The following is an 18803-nucleotide window of genomic DNA, read 5'->3' as shown; positions in this document are numbered from 1 at the left end:
ATACCGAATGTTACCGATTCAGTAATTTTTACCGAAAATGTATCTACATCCCATTTACCTATTCTTAAATACCGAATCAGTAAAATTCGGTATTTAAGAATAGGTAAATTGGGATTACCTACATCTGGCCCCTACAGAGCTAAGAAACAAATAACCTAAATGTCAACACAACATGCAAGTAAAAAGACAGAAATGTAATCAGATATTGGATCAAACAAATGTCTATTACTTTTACCTTAGAAAGAAGTAGTACACTGAAAAGGTTCCCTGAAAGATCTTTGCTCAAGGGTGTTCACAGTGGCCAATAAGAATGATATGAAAGATAGAGTCAGTTATCTCTGTGATGCAGTCTGACAGCATACTAATACTTCTGACCCCTCTAACTGGTGCAGGCTTACAGTGTTCATAGTAGTACATGCTTCCTGGGAACCAGTGAACTAGGCAACTGGCATCTCTAGTCCTAGATGCTCTCAATCCTTTTGACTACAGTTTTTTTGTTTTCAGAGGCAGGTTCTCCCAGGAGGCTAGAAGTCTCCATCAAGATTGTTCCAACATGACCTGATCAATATGATACAAGGTCTCACAGCCCATTTCTCGAAACCTAGCACGTACATCAATTGTTAATGATTTTGGAACAGCTCTCCAAGTGTGCAACTGGCAGGTGGACGAGGATTTTTAAATAAAAGACTGTAAGGCCGTATGCCACCTTTTTTCCGGCAGAGGCCAATTCTGAAGTACAAGTCGAACAACAAATGGGTGTCGAAAAGAAAACCTAGTATGCCATTGATAGGAAATCAGGATCTACTCCCTAAATAGTTCACACTTACTATACTTTATATTTACTACAGCATGGTATTCAGGGCCGGCTTTAGTACTAGTGGTGTCCTGTGTGACAATGTTTGTTGGCGCGCCCCCCTTAATGACCACCTTGCCACGGATTCCCTCACTACCACCACTTGACAATGCCCTCTGTGGTTGCATTATGATGAGGAGTTTCGAGCATGCTTGGCGGCAGACCCGGATGCGGAGTGGGGGGAACTCGACTCGGATCTGTATCAGCAGGAGCGAAGTTTAGTAAAACGATGTATACGACCAGCGGTTTTCTGCTTGCGCCCCGCCCCTTTCCAGCACGTTCCACCCTTGGGGGAGGGGGTGACGCAGGGAGAAGGTGTCGCTAGTGCCACTTTGGGAGCATGCTGGGACTACAACAAGGGCGCGTGTGCCAGACAGTACTGTAGGTTGCACCACGAGTGCTCCAAATGCTGAAAGCGACACCCAGTGGTACACTGCTGGGGAGTTGGGGGCGCCAACCAGCAGTCTGTGCCGACAGGGACACAGACAGGGGCCAGGGGAGGTAAAGGAGGTCCAGCTGCAATGGGAAAAGGTTCATATGCCGGCTAGGCAAGATCGGCTGGAGTCCCTCCTTGTGTCTTATCCACGGACCGAAGACCAAATGTGTTATGGTTTGGTTTTCGGGAGGGTTCCCGGCTGGGGTATGATGGTCCGAGAATTGCCAGATGGGCTGAGAATTTGAGATCGGTCAATGCGCACAAGACTGTGGTCAGGGACAAGTTGCTCAAGGAGGTGCAGGAAGGGCGGATGGCGGGCCCAATTCAGGAGGCCCCCATTCGGAATCTGATCATTTCTCTGATCGGTATGGCAACAAAGAAGCAGCCAGGTCAATATCGCTTGATTCAGCACCTGCCGTGACCGGAAGGGACATCGGTAAATGATTATATAGCAGCGGAGTTATCATCAGTGTCTTACTCCTCCTTGGATGTGGCACGGCGATTGGGGAATGGGGGCGGGCGCTCTGATGGCAAAGTGTGACATCAAATCGGCCTTCCGTTTGCTTCCTGTACACCCGGATGACTACCAGCTTTTGGGGATCCAGTTTGACGGAGACTTATCTGTGGACAAAGAGTTGCCCATGGAGTGTTCAATATTGTTCACGTTGTTTGAGTGTTTTAGTACCTTCTTACAGTTGGCTTTTTCCTGGCGCACAGGCAAGGAGACAGTGACGCACTACCTGGATGACTTCTTCTTGGTGGGACGGACTGGTTCGGCGGACTGCCAGCAGCAGCTGGATGGTTTTATGGAACTCATGGGCTACTTGCGTGTGCCCCTGGTGCCAGAGAAGACGCAGGGTCCCAGCACGGGCTGTCATTTCTGGGAATAGAGCTAGACTCCGTGACCATGGAGGCACGCCTGCCAGAGGACAAGAAGGTGCACATGCTGTCATTTCTGGACAACATGTTGAGGAAACAGAAGGTGACAGTGCGGAAGGTGCAGGTCCTTCTGGGGCATTTGAACTTCGCGTGCCGCGTCATACGGGCGGGTCGTACATTTTGCAGGTGGCTGGGTTTGGCCCTGTTTGGACTGACGCTGCCGTATCATCATCTGAGACTTTTGGCGGGGGCGAAAGAGGAGCTACGCATGTGGCAGGCCTTTTTGGAACGCTTTAATTGTATACCCATGGCGCCCCCGAGGATTGGGAATGGGACATAACCATCACGTCGGATGCGGCGGGGGTGGGCGGTTTCGTTCTGTACTGGCGTTGGAAGTGGTGTGCAGAGGCGTGACCGCCGCATTGGCAGGGAGGGGGATGGAGCATTGCGTTCTTGGAACTTTTTCCACTGGTGGTGCCAGTGACGGTGTGGGCTCGAGAGCTAGCACACAAACGGGTGATCTTCAAAGTGGACAACATTTCGGTAGTGCAGTTCGTCAATAGGCAGTCAGCCAGGGACCCACAGGTGCTCAAGTTGATGAGAGTATTTGTACTGGGTTGTTTGGAACACAACATTACGTTTCAAGCCTGACATGTGCCAGGGGTCGACAATGACATTGTGGATGCTTTGTCTTGTTCACAGTGGCAGAGGTTCCATGGGCAAGCCACGGAGGCGGACAAACGCAAGACGCTGGTTCCGTTGGGCATGTGGTCAATAGGAGAGACCGAGTCATACAACTGGTAAGGGCGTCGATGGCCGTCTCTACCTGGAGAGCGTACAAGCAGGCATGGTGGGAATTTTTGGAAGGTGTGGCAGTGCGGCAGGACAATCACTGTTGGAGGAGTGAACAGGTAGTGCAGTTTCTGCTGCGGATAATGGATAAGGGGATGTTGAAGGCGACGATTGCTGGCAAGTTGCCAACCGTCGCTTTCATGGGGAAGTTGTGGTGGGGCTACGCTTCAACAGCGGGGGAATTGGGTGCGCGTCTACTAGAAGGTTGGGTGCGAGAGAGGGGTGCCAAGGTTAGTCAAGGTCGGCCCATCACGGTGGGTATGCTAGTAGGCTTGATACTGATTTTGCCGGCGATTTGCCGCAACCGGGGGGAGACCGTCCTTTTTTCCACACTCATGTTGTGGATTTATTTTGGGGCTTTTCGGGTTTCGGAACTGGTGGGGCTCAGGGGTAGGCTGGGAGTCCGTTGGGAGGAGGTGGAATTTAGGTCTCAGGAGGTGGTGGTTCTGCTACGGCGTTACAAGACTGACCAACGGGGAGTGGGGAAGTGGGTTGTCATGTGCCCAGCATGCGTATGGTGCGCACACCCCGTATAAGCACCATACGCATACGGGGTGTGCGTATGGTGCGCACACCCTACGCACCATGGGTGAAGACCCAAGGGTTTTTGGGACACATTCTTTCCGTAAAGGGGAGGCGAAGAATGCAGCAAAAAAGGGTTGGGGGAGGGAGGAGCTCATGCCTTGGGGTGTTGAAAGTCAGACTCCTACAAGACATACATCAGACTGCGGAGGGTGGGGATGGAGGACCAGGCTTGAGTTGCAGTGCCCTTGTCTTATATGTCTGTCTTTTCAGGTGCGTTGGCGGGATCGGACGTAGCAGTCCTGTCCATCCTAATTATTGGAAACTCATTTGTGAAGCAAGTGGAATGTGCTGAGTGGGCTAAGAACAGGAGTCTAAATCTGGAATTGGACCCTCGGCTTTTTGGGTGTCATTGGCAAGGAAAAAGGGGCATGAGGTGGCATGAGCTATTGCCAGCTTTGAGTTAATTGGTCAAGGGGGGTTTTGTCCAGAGGTCTTAATCATTCACCTGGGGGAGAACGACTTTGTTCAATGCAAGGGCCTAGCTTTGGTAAAGCAGATGAAGTCGGATTTGCTGGAGGTACAGCAGCAGTGCTCAGGTTGCCATTCAATATGGTCGGAATTTATACCCAGGAGGATTTGGAGAGGAGCGGAGCACCTGGCAGCTATAGACAGGGCGCATAGGAAAATAAATAGGGACATGAGAATTCTTTGTGAGAAGGAAGGTTTCGGTAGTATGGAACACCCGGAGCTGCGCTATGCGGCAATGTACTTTTTAGGGAGGATGGGGTCCACCTATCACGGTATAGGATGGAATTGTACATTGTGCAATTGAAGGAGGCACTGGACAAGGTTATTGGGGTATGTCGATATCCAAAGCGTCAGGATGCCTAAGGGGAGGTCGGATGGAGTCAGGACATCTTCAGGGTGGCGTTTTTGTCCTAAGTTCTGGGGGATTTAAAGAGTTGGGGTTTACAGTTGGGATACATATAAGATGTTATCTAGTTAGGTAGGTAGGAAATGTAGGAATTGCAAGTTTGTGTTTATAATTGTTGCAGGGGGGAAACATGTTAGGGGAGAGGGTGGGCGGTTTTTGTGAGGAAGACTATATTTAGCGAGGTCTAGTTTTGTACGGCACAGGCCAAGGGACCACCCCCTTTTCTGAATCATTTTGTCCACCATAAGCGTGGAAGGGTATACTCAGATGTGAGTCCCTTGCTCATTGCACCATCAGGATTCAAGCAAGCCGGGCCGAAGACGGCTGAATCATTTTGTCCACCATAAGCGTGGAAGGGAAGCTTGTTTCCTTCCCAGTATAAGAATTGGCCTGGTAGTCTGGTCTGCCCAGTTCCCATGATGCACTGGGCCAGGGACAGACTAATTTGCATGTAGCCAGGTTCTGAGCTGGGATGGTGCAGTGAGCTAAAAAACAGTGATGGATCAAGCCCTGATCTTTGGACTGGGTAAGAGTGGTCTGCTTAATTCAGACACTCTGTTCATCACCACCCCCTTTTCTGAATCATTTTGTCCACCATAAGCGTGGAAGGGTATACTCAGATGTGAGTCCCTTGCTCATTGCACCATCAGGATTCAAGCAAGCCGGGCCGAAGATGGCTGAAATGCCAGAAACCGGTCCCCGGAAGCTTGTTTCCTTCCCAGTATAAGAATTGGCTTGGTAGTCTGGTCTGCCCTGTTCCCATGATGCACTGGGCCAGGGACAGACTAATTTGCATGTAGCCAGGTTCTGAGCTGGGATGGTGCAGTGAGCTAAAAAACGGTGATGGATGAAGCCCTGATCTTTGGACTGGGTAAGAGTGGTCTGCTTAATTCAGACACTCTGTTCATCACCACCCCCTTTTCTGAATCATTTTGTCCACCATAAGCGTGGAAGGGTATACTCAGATGTGAGTCCCTTGCTCATTGCACCATCAGAATTCAAGCAAGCCGGGCCGAAGACGGCTGAAATGCCAGAATCCGGTTCCCGGAAGCTTGTTTCCTTCCCAGTATAAGAATTGGCTTGGTAGTCTGGTCTGCCCTGTTCCCATGATGCACTGGGCCAGGGACAGACTAATTTGCATGTAGCCAGGTTCTGAGCTGGGATGGTGCAGTGAGCTAAAAAACGGTGATGGATCAAGCCCTGATCTTTGGACTGGGTAAGAGTGATCTGCTTAATTCAGACACTCTGTTCATCACCACCCCCTTTTCTGAATCATTTTGTCCACCATAAGCGTGGAAGGGTATACTCAGATGTGAGTCCCTTGCTCATTGCACCATCAGGATTCAAGCAAGCCGGGCCGAAGACGGCTGAAATGCCAGAAACCGGTCCCCGGAAGCTTGTTTCCTTCCCAGTATAAGAATTGGCTTGGTAGTCTGGTCTGCCCTGTTCCCATGATGCACTGGGCCAGGGACAGACTAATTTGCATGTAGCCAGGTTCTGAGCTGGGATGGTGCAGTGAGCTAAAAAACGGTGATGGATCAAGCCCTGATCTTTAGACTGGGTAAGAGTGGTCTGCTTAATTCAGACACTCTGTTCATCACCCCGCCTTTCCTGAATCCTTTTTCCAATAAAGCGCCCTTTTTCACGCCAACAAGCTGGTCTGTGGTCTCTGCTGCCCCCGTGTGGGCCCAATAGGGCTTTGGAGGGGGCGGACAACCAGTGGGAGGCCTGCCCCTCCTAGGAAGTTTTGGGCCTGGGGGCAGCCACCCATTGGGGCTGGTTGGGCCCCTTTTGGGCATCTTGGGCTCTTGGTTGGGTGCTTTTTGTGCTAGGTCTATATTTAACCGGACATTTCGGGGAGACATCCACCATTTTGGTGGATGTGACCCAACAGCCGGTTTGCGGTGTGCCTGGGGGGTTTCATTTTTTCCACCCTGCTGTATAGCATTTAAGGACCCTAGTGTAATTCTCCAGATTCATGCGCTTATATAGGTATAAATCACCATGTCCTTATATAGGCATAGAAATCATAACCATATTTAGACATAGCTCATGCAGTCCAAATGCGGCATGGCTACTTCCAATAGTTCCGAAAATCCACAACGATTTCTTGGAAAACTCAGCTTCAGCAATTAGGGACTTCCCCTTGCTTGAATATTCATTTGTCCAAGAACTCATGGAGTTTTCAAAGAACTAAGACTTTTGATGACGTTATTATGTCCACCTTTACGTCAAACTCGGCACCTTCAAGGTATAAATATGCCCACACTTGCCCAAGCAAACACACAGTGGTTTGGAGCAGTTCGACTATCTATTTGCCCCACGCATCTCGCTACAGCAAGTGAGGAAGGAAGCCGACCCTCCAGCAGACGCACTGAGAGAGACGCTGTATTTTCTATTGCTGAGAAATTCAGCTCAAGTGGTTCCAAGCTCCCCTTGCGGGATGTTGGGAAATCAAGTCCTGAGGCTGACCTCCTTCATCCTAAACCAATGTACGAAGCGGATTAGACCCTAAGAGAAATCTTGGATAGATTCTTTGCAAAAGAAAACTAAACTTATGCTACACCACACTTACTTTTTCCCTCGTACTAGACTTAGGTTAGGTACATCAGGGTAGGCGTATTTTAGAAGCACCAGTTGAGTACTTTTAGTCTTTATTTATTTATGTATGTATTTTATGGCTCAGAAACCATACCATGCTTTTACAGTATTATTTTATAATACTCTTCTTGCTGTATGCATTATACTTTACAGCCACTATCGCGATTATAGCAGTTCTTTTCTTCTGCATGAGAAATAAGACTGTTCAATAAATACTTTTATTGAAAACGCCAGTCTCTCTATTTCTCTGCACCTCAGGTGAAGTGAAGCATGCACAAATGACTGTGTAAAATATATATCTATTGTTTTCACGACTCTGAAGATCAGTTTTATCTTGGGGAAACAAAGTTGTCATGTTTATGCAGTTGTCAGAAACTAATCCTTTCTTGTGAATTCAAGAAACTTTCTAGTGACCTCTGAGCCAGCTGGCACTCACAATTAAGTCTTATATTTTCGATAGAGACCTAGTCGACCTAAGTCCCAGATCACATCTATAGGATATGTTATTCCAATGCGCAAAGCCTATTGGGAATATATGAACTGCACTACATGGTGCACAACGTTTGGTAGGGCACTAATTTAAGGCTAGATACTAGAGTAACTCAGTCGTGCTTGTCACAGAGACCATTTTTCCTGTAAAATACACCAATAGACGTCTGGAGTGGGTTAAAGGATAAAATATTCGCCTTTACTAAGTAGGACGAAAAATCCTATGTATTAGTTTTTGGTTTTGTTCAACGTTGAAGGATACAGTGCTCTAAAAATATTGTGCACCTATTCTTTGCCTCCTTGATACTTGCTCTGCTTTCAACAAAATGACCGACGATTATAATCCCTGGGCCAGTGGAACTTCAGCGTCTACAGCCCAACCGGGTTTAGACATTACAGGTTTCCAACAAAATGATGCGGATGCTATATTCATCCTGGAAACCCTAAGGAAAACAATAGCTATAAAGCTTATAGAAAATGGCCTATCACCTAGAGGTGGTAGGGTTATATTTGTCATAGAGGCACATGAATATCGGCAGACAGAGGTATTCTATTCATGGATTATCTTCCCAGAAGCAAATCCAACAACACATGTGTTCCACTTCTACAAGATAGAGGAACCTCCAGCAGAATACGTTCCTTTCGAGGACATTGAAATTCCTCTAACTTACCAAGAGCATCAGCTCTGGTTTAAAGGCACCCTACAACATCAAAATCACATTACCAGGCTCGGTCCACTAGGTAGACCAACAGTGACATGGCCAGTACTAGCCAGCTATAGACCACATCCTGACATTAAAAGAATGTCAGATGTAGAACTGTTAGCTCAGCTAAAACAAATAATTAAAATACATAGACAGATGGTACAATATGACATGCGGACTCTAACAGTACAACCTGCTATAAGAATTCCACACCCTTCATCAAGGGAACACAAATACAATTACACCACAGGCTATACAATCAGTCATTGGTAAATTACCAACAAAAAGGGAACAAATTCCATTCTGGTTAGCTAAAATAATTACTCAGATCGAGGCAGTATTTCCGGATATTACACCTCCTGAGAAACACAGGACTCTAACAGTCTGTTTACCAATGGGGATTGCACCACACCTGGAGGACTGTGACACTTGGGGTACAGTCTTTGCTGCAATCTACACAAAAACTCATGGTGTACCGTCTATGGCGGTGATACCAGACGTCCTGAAACAGATTCAAAATGAATACGGGGCAGAAACTGCTATAAATCTCGGTATGAAGTTACTGTAGGATTTCAAATAGGTCTCAGCTATAATATTAGCTAATAATAAAGGTGAAGCAGCATCCGTTGCAATCAGCCAAAAACTAAAAGAACTTGATGTAAGTGAGCAACCATATGAACTGGCCAGAATAATAGAAAAATCCTATGAAGAACTAGGTAGAGATAGTTTGGGAGGGAAACCAGTAAATCCAGAACTGACAGAAAATCCTGAAAACATTTTTATGAAAAACACACTCACTACTCCTAAAAAGAAGTGGGAAAATACATACTAGACAGACACTTCCTAAAGAGAAGCATTCTCAATCCACAGGTAGGTCTCCTCAAAAGGAGCACTCTGAAAAGAGATATACCCTCAGAAATAGGGATAATTTGAGAAAACTTGATAGATACTGATACACGTTCCTCTCGTACCTTTCAGACTTCCTCGCAGAAATCAAAAAAAAGAGGACAATCAGAACACAAGGAAGAACGCATGAAGTCCAAAGACGATCAACACATTCCAAAAAATAAGAAAACTCAATTCACAAAGAAGGTAGCAAGTCTAAAAATCAGACATGCTGAGGATCTTGAGGACACAACACAAGAACGGGGAGTGGGCCCAGACAATGCTGGACAGCGAAGCAGAAGTTTCTATAGCTCGCAAGATCCTGAAGGATCATCTGGAGACAGCCGACATGAATGAATACATTCAGGTTGAAACTGCCAATACCAGGGTTAGTGTACCCCATAAGTTATTTGAAGTAACACTCCGGATAGAGGGGGACGTAACTAGAAAAATAAAAGCACTAATTTGGGAAAAACTAATTATGTGTCTTGACAACCTTCTGGCTGAAAAAGACTGGCCACCTGAATTTGTCAGGGTGTGCCCACATGGTGAAGTGATCATTATGCCAGCCTTCTCCAATCATATTCCTATTCATAAAAAATACACTTATGCCAGAAAATGGGCTGTGACCCAGGCTCCAGCATTATATACAAATCATGTAGGATGGGATGAGGACTCTCCTCACCATAAGATCCAGATAAAAAATCAACCTACTGCTCGGAGGCAGTATCCAGCTAAGCAAGAAGCTAAAAAACAGGTCAGGGAGATCTTAGATCAACTTGAATACCAAGGGGTGATTGAAACATGCACCTCGTCCATGAACAATCCTTTGTTTCCTGTCTCCACACCAGAAAATACATATTGTCTAGTTTTGGACTACAGACATTTAAATGCTTGTTGCAAAACCTTTGCAGTACAAAATGCACACAGTGCAGCACTGATGAACAACATTATGCGCAAAAATATAAAACCACATTAGATATTTTAAATGGTTTCTTCTGTCAAAATATCACACCTGAAAGCAGGTACTTGACCACTTTCTCAATTATGGGGACACAGCGTCACTTCTGTCGTCCCCCCCAAGAATTCAAGAATAGTCCGGGGGTATTTTCAGCCAGAGTAACGGAGTTGCTACAAATGTATGATGATGAGGCATTATCGTATGTCGATGACATGTATCTTACAGACGATGATTTGGACAGGCACTTGAACAGGGTGAAAACCATAATACTTGGCTTCGCCTCTGAAGGGTACAAATTCAATTTAAAAATATCAAGAATTGCCCACCTCAACGTCCTATTCTTAGGACAAGAACTTTCAAGTGAAGCAAAAGCCTGGCAGTGAACTTTTTGGAGAAATGTGTGCTGCTACAGCCTCCAAAAACACTGAAAAACCTACAGTCAGTTCTAGGATTCCTGAATTTCGGAAGAACTTACATTCTGAACTATGCAGAAAGGGTTAAACCTCTCTACGAATTAATCAAACCTGATTTCAAACCTACTAATTGAACTCAAAAACACACAGAAATGTTGCGTTCAGTGCAAACAGACATGTTAGCAACAACCCATTTACAGACACGCGCAAACTAACGCAATCTTGTAATCCGAATCATCTCAGGGAGATGCGGATTCACCTACCTAATATTTAATGAAGGTGAAAAAGTACCAATAGCTTACAAATCACACTTGTACACACAAGCTGAAATGAAATTCACTTCAAAAGAAAAAATTCTGACAGCGGTTCAAACTGCAGTAGCAAAAGAGAGAACCCTCGCGCAGCGAAAACTCAAAGGTAGTTACTCCTGTACCTGCCTTAGACGCAGTGGCAAAAGCAAGCATTCCGAATGCAAAAGCTTTACATCCGAGATGGCTACAATGGGTTAATTCTCTTGCTGCAACAGACGTTGAATACGTTTTTGACCCCTACTTGAAAACTCAAGAATTTCTACAATACGAACAAGAATGTCCTCTGCCCACTGAGATTCTGCCTCTATCACATTACGGATGTATAATTTATACAGACGGATCAGCACAGCCCACAATTGGGGGTAAACAAGCTTATAGTGCAGCTTGTGCGATTGTTAAAAGTTGCTGACGTGATGGTAAATTCAGACCTATGGTCACAAAAACTCAATCTCTCGGAGACTGTACAGCTCAGCGAGCTGAACTACAGGCTTTCAAGATGGCGCTTGAAAATACCGATCGCCAATTCCCCACACTCATAGTGTGCGATTCAAATTACTGCGTCCAATCTTACAATGATTATTTGCAGAATTGGGTTCAAAACGGTTTCATAGACGCAAAAGGTGGCACAATCAAGCCTAAGTTGCTTTGAGAACAAGTAGTTCTGTTACATAAAGAACTACAAAAGACTCACGTGATTCATACACTGAGTCATCAGCGTGATGGCGTTCACGTTGCAGGGAATTCATTGGCTGATGAAGCCGCAAAGGAAGCTGTGCAAACAGCTTCAGTAGCTACAATCACTCGTTCAAAAACAAAAATAGACAGCAAAATAAATGCAGGCTGTCGCCGCTTCCAATAAAGACAGCTGTAAAACATTACCAAAAGGCTTTCCACTCAAGTACTCATATATAACCGATGCAAATAATGTTCCCTTTGCTCGAAACACTGGAGTGGGGGATAGGGTATTTCCAAACATGGAACACAGATTAGGACTGATCTTAGCAGCACATTAAGGGCTTGCCTCTACACACGCAGGTGTTTCCGCCACAGTGTCATTATTAAAACAAAGATACTGGTGGCCGAGCATGAGGAAACATACCCAAAACTATGTTTTGGAATGTGAAATCTGCCAGAAAATGAAAGTTTTAATAGTGAAATGCCCGGCGCAGACACCCCTTTTAATTTCAGATAAACCACTTGCATGTGTTTACCTGGACCACTGTGGTCCCTTACAGAGGGATGGCAACTATACATATATCATAGTTGCAGTGTATTCATGCTCAAGATTAATTTGTATGTGGCCTCAGCGCTCGGCTGACGCCTGAACTGTTATAAAAGATTTGCGAGTCTTTATCGGCACATACGCAATCGGCACATTACATTCTGACCAGGGTCCCGCGTTTAGCTCTCGAGCTTACAAGGAGGCCATGGCCAGCTTGGGAGTTGCATTGAGGTACTCTAGTCCATTCCATCCTGAGGGAAATTCGGTTGTGGAAAGAAAAAAACACGACATAAAGCAATCTATAACAGCTGGGGTATTGGGCTCGGGTAACGGGGGGTGAAACATCTAGTAAGTGTCCAACGTAGTCTTAACAACCTGGCAAGAAATTCGCTGGGTGGAATCACTCCATATGAAATCCTTTTTGGTACTAGAATGATGGTCTAAGACCTCGATCGTCATACTTCAGTGGTAGAACAAAAACCCTTTGACATCAAAGACCATTTGGCTGTTTTGCAGGACTCAAATGAAACAAGAAGAAGTCTAAGCAACCCCATACAGAAGCCAACGACCACTGAAGAAAAAACACGTGTCCCAGCAAGACCTGTCTGGATTCCAAAGATTGGGGATCTGGTCAGAGAGAAAATTGTGGATAAGAAGGAATTTGGTCCTTCTTATAGAAAACCAGTACCTGTACTAACAATCCATGGATCAAGTACAGTGTTACTGCCGCCCCTTGCTGGAAGAAAGGAGAACCGGTGCGTATCAATTGACCTGGTAAAACTACACCATGTGGCCGATAATAAGCAGTAGGCTCAGTGGACTCCAAAGGTGTAGCAGACGACCAAATCTTGCTACTATCAAACCTAGAGACTCATCAACCTTGAAGAATCTTCAGTAAGAAAAGAAGGAGTATGCAACAAAGCCATGGAACTTGTGCCTCTCGAGACCCAAATAACAGTTTGTCAAGAAACTCCCATCTACAATGATGTAGCATCTGACTATACTAGTATGTCAAGGGAACAAGCAGCTCCAGCTATTCAAATAATCCGGATGCAATACCAACAATTGACAGAACTGCCTCTGGCTACTTGGATACCTTTTCTGAGGATCCCAGTGTGCCCGAAACAACACCAGTAAATAAAACTTTCAAGTAACAAGTAACAGAACTTTTTCACCAGCTTGCAAATACATATCTGGTTTCACCATGGGTTGAATTTTGGATTCGGTTAGGTGTACTTTTTCTCCTACTTTGGCTCATTCTTGTTTTAAGTTTGGGAAAGCTGATAGATGGAAAATATAGTAAAATGGACACAGCAAGTAAGAACATCAACTTGCTCCTGAAGCCACACAAATCATCACATTGTGAACAAAGAGACCTATCATCAGTAAACATCACAGCCGTTCCTCTACCTGGTGGTATAGCATGGGACAGAACAGATTATGACATTTATGGTCCTGTCGAGCTATAGTAGATTCCACACTGTTAATAACATGATGACAGACATAGAAATGTAAGCAAAATATACAAAACATGAATACTTAGAAGGCTCATCAGATTATGAACAAATGTATTGTTTGAACGATTATGGTCACCATTATTTGCACAAATCTGCAAACCCTAGAAATGTTTTAACTTCTAATCAATGGGAATATTGTCCAACGCCACCAAAGGGTAGCTCTAAAACATTTTATGAAAAATGTCCATTCTTCTCAGGCTTTAATGTTACAAATCCAGAAACATTTTACTTTAAAATGTTAATAAGACAGGCATGAAAAGTAGGTTGACTAATACTAAGCAAATTTATTCTGTGGCCTTTAACCCCTCCCCTGCTGATGATGGAACTGCTCCGTCATCAGCTGCGGTGGCGCTGTGCTGATGAAGGAGCGGTTCCGTCATGGCCCGCCCGACGCTCCTGCGCGGCGTGAATTCCGTGCCTGCGCTGAGCGTTCTATTGAGTGGGCGGAACCGCTCCGTCATAAGCGCAGCGCAACCAATGCTGGTGATGGAGCTGTTCCGTCACCAGCATGCGCCCGCCGTATTTCCGCACTGCCCCCTTAGCACTGCGGCGGAATAGCCGCAGCAGTGAAGGGGTTAATGCTCAATTGTCCACATTAGGTTTTGACTTTTGGAAAGAGAACATTGAGACAAAAAATGTCTGGGGCACAAAAGACTGGCAGGTGCAAGGTTTAGAAGCCTTATTTATAGCCTGCATCACCCCAGAACAAATACTATTTTTAAATGAAACTGTTCAGACATCTTGTCTTGGCCTGGCTAAGATAAAAGACTTAAAGAAACCGTCCATACCTAAGCCCACAACTGATAGTAATAGAACTACAGATGAGGAGGTAGACTTAAATTATATTTTACAACAAAACAGAACTAATCCTGATTGGAAAAAATGGTTAATCTGGCCCACAGACACGAATAACTGTCAAGATAGAGTCCTGATTAAGACACAAGGGTTTACAGTAAGTGGGCCAGATCCAAGATTTATCAAGAGACAACATCCAGGGATAACAGCTTACAATGTAGGAAAACTGTGCCTTGAGTGGCTACAAAAATCTGCACTCCCAGATATAGAACAACACTTAACTTTACTTAAAGATGGCATTGATTTGAGAGAATTCTTACTAGGACCTCGCAAACAACGTCATAAACATTTCATATACGCCAGTATTTATGCTGCTTATAATGAAGCTTGAAAGTCGCGCAAATGAAAACTGCAGAACGAACACGAGATATTGATTGTATTAATTTAGAGAAAGCTCTCTCTGTAGTTGACAATGGGTTAACAACTCTGTCATCCAGAATTTATTCTTTGGACAGCATTGTATTCTCTGCCATAGACATAACGGAACAGGACTTGCTCATGTTACAACATGAACAGTCTCAATTACGTTTTATAATGCTGCTAGGCTGGACATTACAAAACCTTCGTTCAGGCTATGTGCCTTGGCGTCTAATCAACACCACGTCATGGTTTACTGGATTTAACCTTACAGATAAACAAATCTCTTTGGCACAGAGGGGAGCAGAATATACCGTGCTGAGCATAGAAAACTGGAAAGATTACCATTAACCGTTTCTGAGAAACCAGCCGTTGAATGGATAATACATGGCACCATCACGATACCAGTGATTTTCCAGTTTCAGTATTGCTTAAAGCACATACCAGCAGGCCTGTATGAAAGATTGGGTAAAGAATACATAAAGTCGACCTGGGATTTACCATACACACACAAATGTTAGAGTGAGGAAAAGGAGGTATTTCTTACTGGTAAAAATTGCAAAACAAAATTGAGCGGTACAATTCTGTGTCAGGGTATTAATTTACATGGAGCCTGCCATGGTTCTTAAACCAACTTATCGTGCCACCTGCAGGGTTCCCCGGCAGCAGTGATAGATCCAATTTTTAGGCAGCTTTCCAATGGGAGCTACATAATGTTGAATGATCACAGCTGTTATGGAATGATGCCAGGAATAGCCTATCTCGTTAGTGTGTCAGCCAGGGTCACTTGTTGTATGTAAGTATTGTTTCCTAAAACTAAGACAGACGGGGAGTCGCCACTATGGCCTTCACTGAACATCTCTTCTATACAAATTGATACTTTAAGCAGAATGAAAGCCATTCTTTTACAAAAAACTGTGCCACTGTCCTCGTCCAGAGAGACGTATGATCTGCAAGTTGCAAGATCCTCTGCGGAGATACATGCCTTATTATCAACAAACTGCCCCATACATTTCGCAGAAATGTTAGGTCGTATCTTAAACATGTCTGATACCAGTGGTATTGTACATGTATTTAAGATGATTTTATCGGGACAGTTAGCACCCTTTGAAGCCATCCTAGGCATTTTTCCTAACTTCTTGCACTCTGTGTTAAGCGGCCTGCCTCTCGTTTTGGGACTCGTAGCAGGGATACTATTTTTATTCCTCCTGCTCCGTTATGGCAAGTCACTCTTCGTGCAATGCAGTATCGTGAGCACATAACACAGATTCTTGGCTTGGCTCGTTTGAGGGATCTGAATACCACGTGGTTCCTATCATTCAGACCAATCTGGCAAGATTGCATCTTACCTGCTCTACGATGCCTGCTTTGTGGAGAGGAATGAGTGTTGGATATCTGTCTAACACTTCCATCAGCACTGCCAACGGATGTTGGTGCTTTGCTTGGTTCTGTGATGGCTCATGCATTGAGTTGCCCCCAACGTCTACCAATCCTGATGACGGCATTCATTGATGTCTCAACGGCAATTCCAGTGAGGGTGTGATACGTGGACCAACAGGCACACAGGTACCATCTACTGCGAACATTGCTACTGCGACTGAATCTGACGGTGATGCTTCTCATCTGCGTACGATTGATCTACTTAATGAAGTGGATCAATTTTCACCTACTGTGGTAGATGATTTCTTTGCCAGCTTAGAAGATTTAATGTTTTCTCCTGACACCGAGAATAACTTTTGAAATTAGCACACAGCGTACAATCAACTTCGACCTACGTTTTTCAAACCAAAACTTCTAACTTTGGAATTCTATTTTTCTATGATTTGATTTGACTTTTTTCCAAAAATGAACTTTGGCACAAAGTAATCTGCTTAAAGTAGAACTATTCTCAGAGAACAGAATTCTTTGAATACTTCCTAGAAACAATATTTACCTTTTCCCCAAACCGAAACAGCTTACATATACTGCTATGGGATGGTCTCGTCTTTTTTCTTCTGTATTTAGAGCCATTTCATGAATATAATTTTTTATGATTCATTTAGTTAGCATTGCCAATATCATATTTTATGCTTACAATGAAATCATTGCTTTTATATGCGTACAGTATTAATGCTAATTTTCGTGTGCAACCATTTAAAATGCATTATTATGTATGTTTCGGTAGGATTGTAAACACATGCTTTAGATATGTTTTATTGCTTGAATTTAGTAATATTGAACATAATAAAGTGGAGTGGGTGTTGTATAGCATTTTAGGACCCTAGTGTAATTTTCACGATTCATGCCCTTACATAAGTATATATCACCATGTCCTTATAAAGGCATAGAAATCATAACCATATTTAGACATAGCTCATGCAGTCCAAATACGGCATGGCTACTTCCACTAGTTCCGAAAATCCACAACGATTTCTTGGAAAACTCGGCCTCAGCAGTTAGGTACTTCCCCTTGCTTGAATATTGATTTGTCCAAGAACCCATGGAGTTTTCAAAGAAGTAAGACTCTTTGATGACGTTATTATGTCCACCTTTACGTCAAACTCGGCACCTTCAAGGTATAACTATGCCCACACTTGCTCAAGCAAACACACGGTAGTTTGGGGCAGTTCAACTGTTTACTTGCCCAACGCATCTCGCTACAGCAAGTGCAGAGGGAAGCCGACTCTCCATCAGACTCACTGAGAGAGACGCTATCTTTTCTCTTGCTGAGAAATCCAGCTCCAGTGTTTCCAAGCTTCCCTTGTGGGTTGTTGGGAAATCGAGTCCTGAGACTGACTTCCAAGGTACGGAGCTGTTTGGACCCTCAGAGAAATCTTGGATAGATTCTTGGCAAAAGAATACTAAACATATGCTACACCACACTTACTTCTTCCCTCGTACTAGACTTAGGTTAGGTACATCGGGGTAGGTGTATTTTAGAAGCACCAGTTGAGTACTTTTTAGTCTTTATATAATTATGTATGTATTATATGGCTTAGAAATCATACCATGCTTTTACAGTATTATTTTATAATACTCTTCTTGCTGTATGCATTATACTTTACAGCCAGTATCGCAATTGTAGCAGTTCAATTCTTCTGCATGAGAAAGAAGACTGTTCAATAAATACTTTTATTGAAAACACCTGTCTCTCTATTTCTCTGCACCTCTGGTGAAATGAAGCATGCACTAATGACTGAGTAAAATATCTATCTATTGTTTCCACGACTCTGAAGATCAGTTTTATCTTGGGGAAACAAAGTTGTCATGTTTATGTGGTTTTCAGAAACTAATCCCTTCTTGTGAATTCGAGAAAGTTTGTAGTGACCTCTGAGCTAGCTGGCACTCACAATTAAGTCTAATAAATTTGAAAGAGACCTAGTCGACCTAAGTCCTACATCACATCTATAGGATATTTTATTCTAATGCGCAGAGCCTATTGGGAATATAGGACCTACACTACAACCCTCCCACCCTTTGTTTTGGTGATAGTCTTTTGGTGATAAATCTTTCTTGCTGCTGTTTTCTCTAGTCATTTGAGTTTTGTAGTTTTGCTACAATCTGGGTTGGCATTATTGGGAGCAGGTGCTTCGGGGGGGGGTACATTGTAAGGGGTTCTGTCGCTGGAGCAGGTGCTGGTGTGCTATACAGGATTTTCTTTTTGTCCTAAGTTCTGGGGGATTTAATGAGTTGGGGTTTACAGTTGGCATACATACAAGATGTTATCTAGTTAGGTAGGTAGGCAATTTAGGAATTGCAAATTTGTGTTTATAATTGTTGCAGGGGGGAACATGTTAGGGGAGGGTGTGGGGTTTTTTGTGAGGAAGACTATATTTAGCTGGATCTAGTTTTGTACGGCACAGGTCAAGGGAAGTGATTTGTAAGGTGCACTAGTTTCCAATAAAGCAGCCTTTTTCACACCAACAAGTTGGTCTTTGGTCTGTGCTGCCCCCGTGTCGGCCCAAAAATTGTATGTGGCAAACCCTGCAATACTTACCACTGAGGACATTTACAAGGGACACATCTATTT

Source organism: Lissotriton vulgaris, chromosome 4_1 (assembly GCF_964263255.1).
Source record: "Lissotriton vulgaris chromosome 4_1, aLisVul1.2, whole genome shotgun sequence".
Taxonomy (NCBI): domain Eukaryota; kingdom Metazoa; phylum Chordata; class Amphibia; order Caudata; family Salamandridae; genus Lissotriton; species Lissotriton vulgaris.
This window is presented reverse-complemented; position numbering follows the sequence as displayed.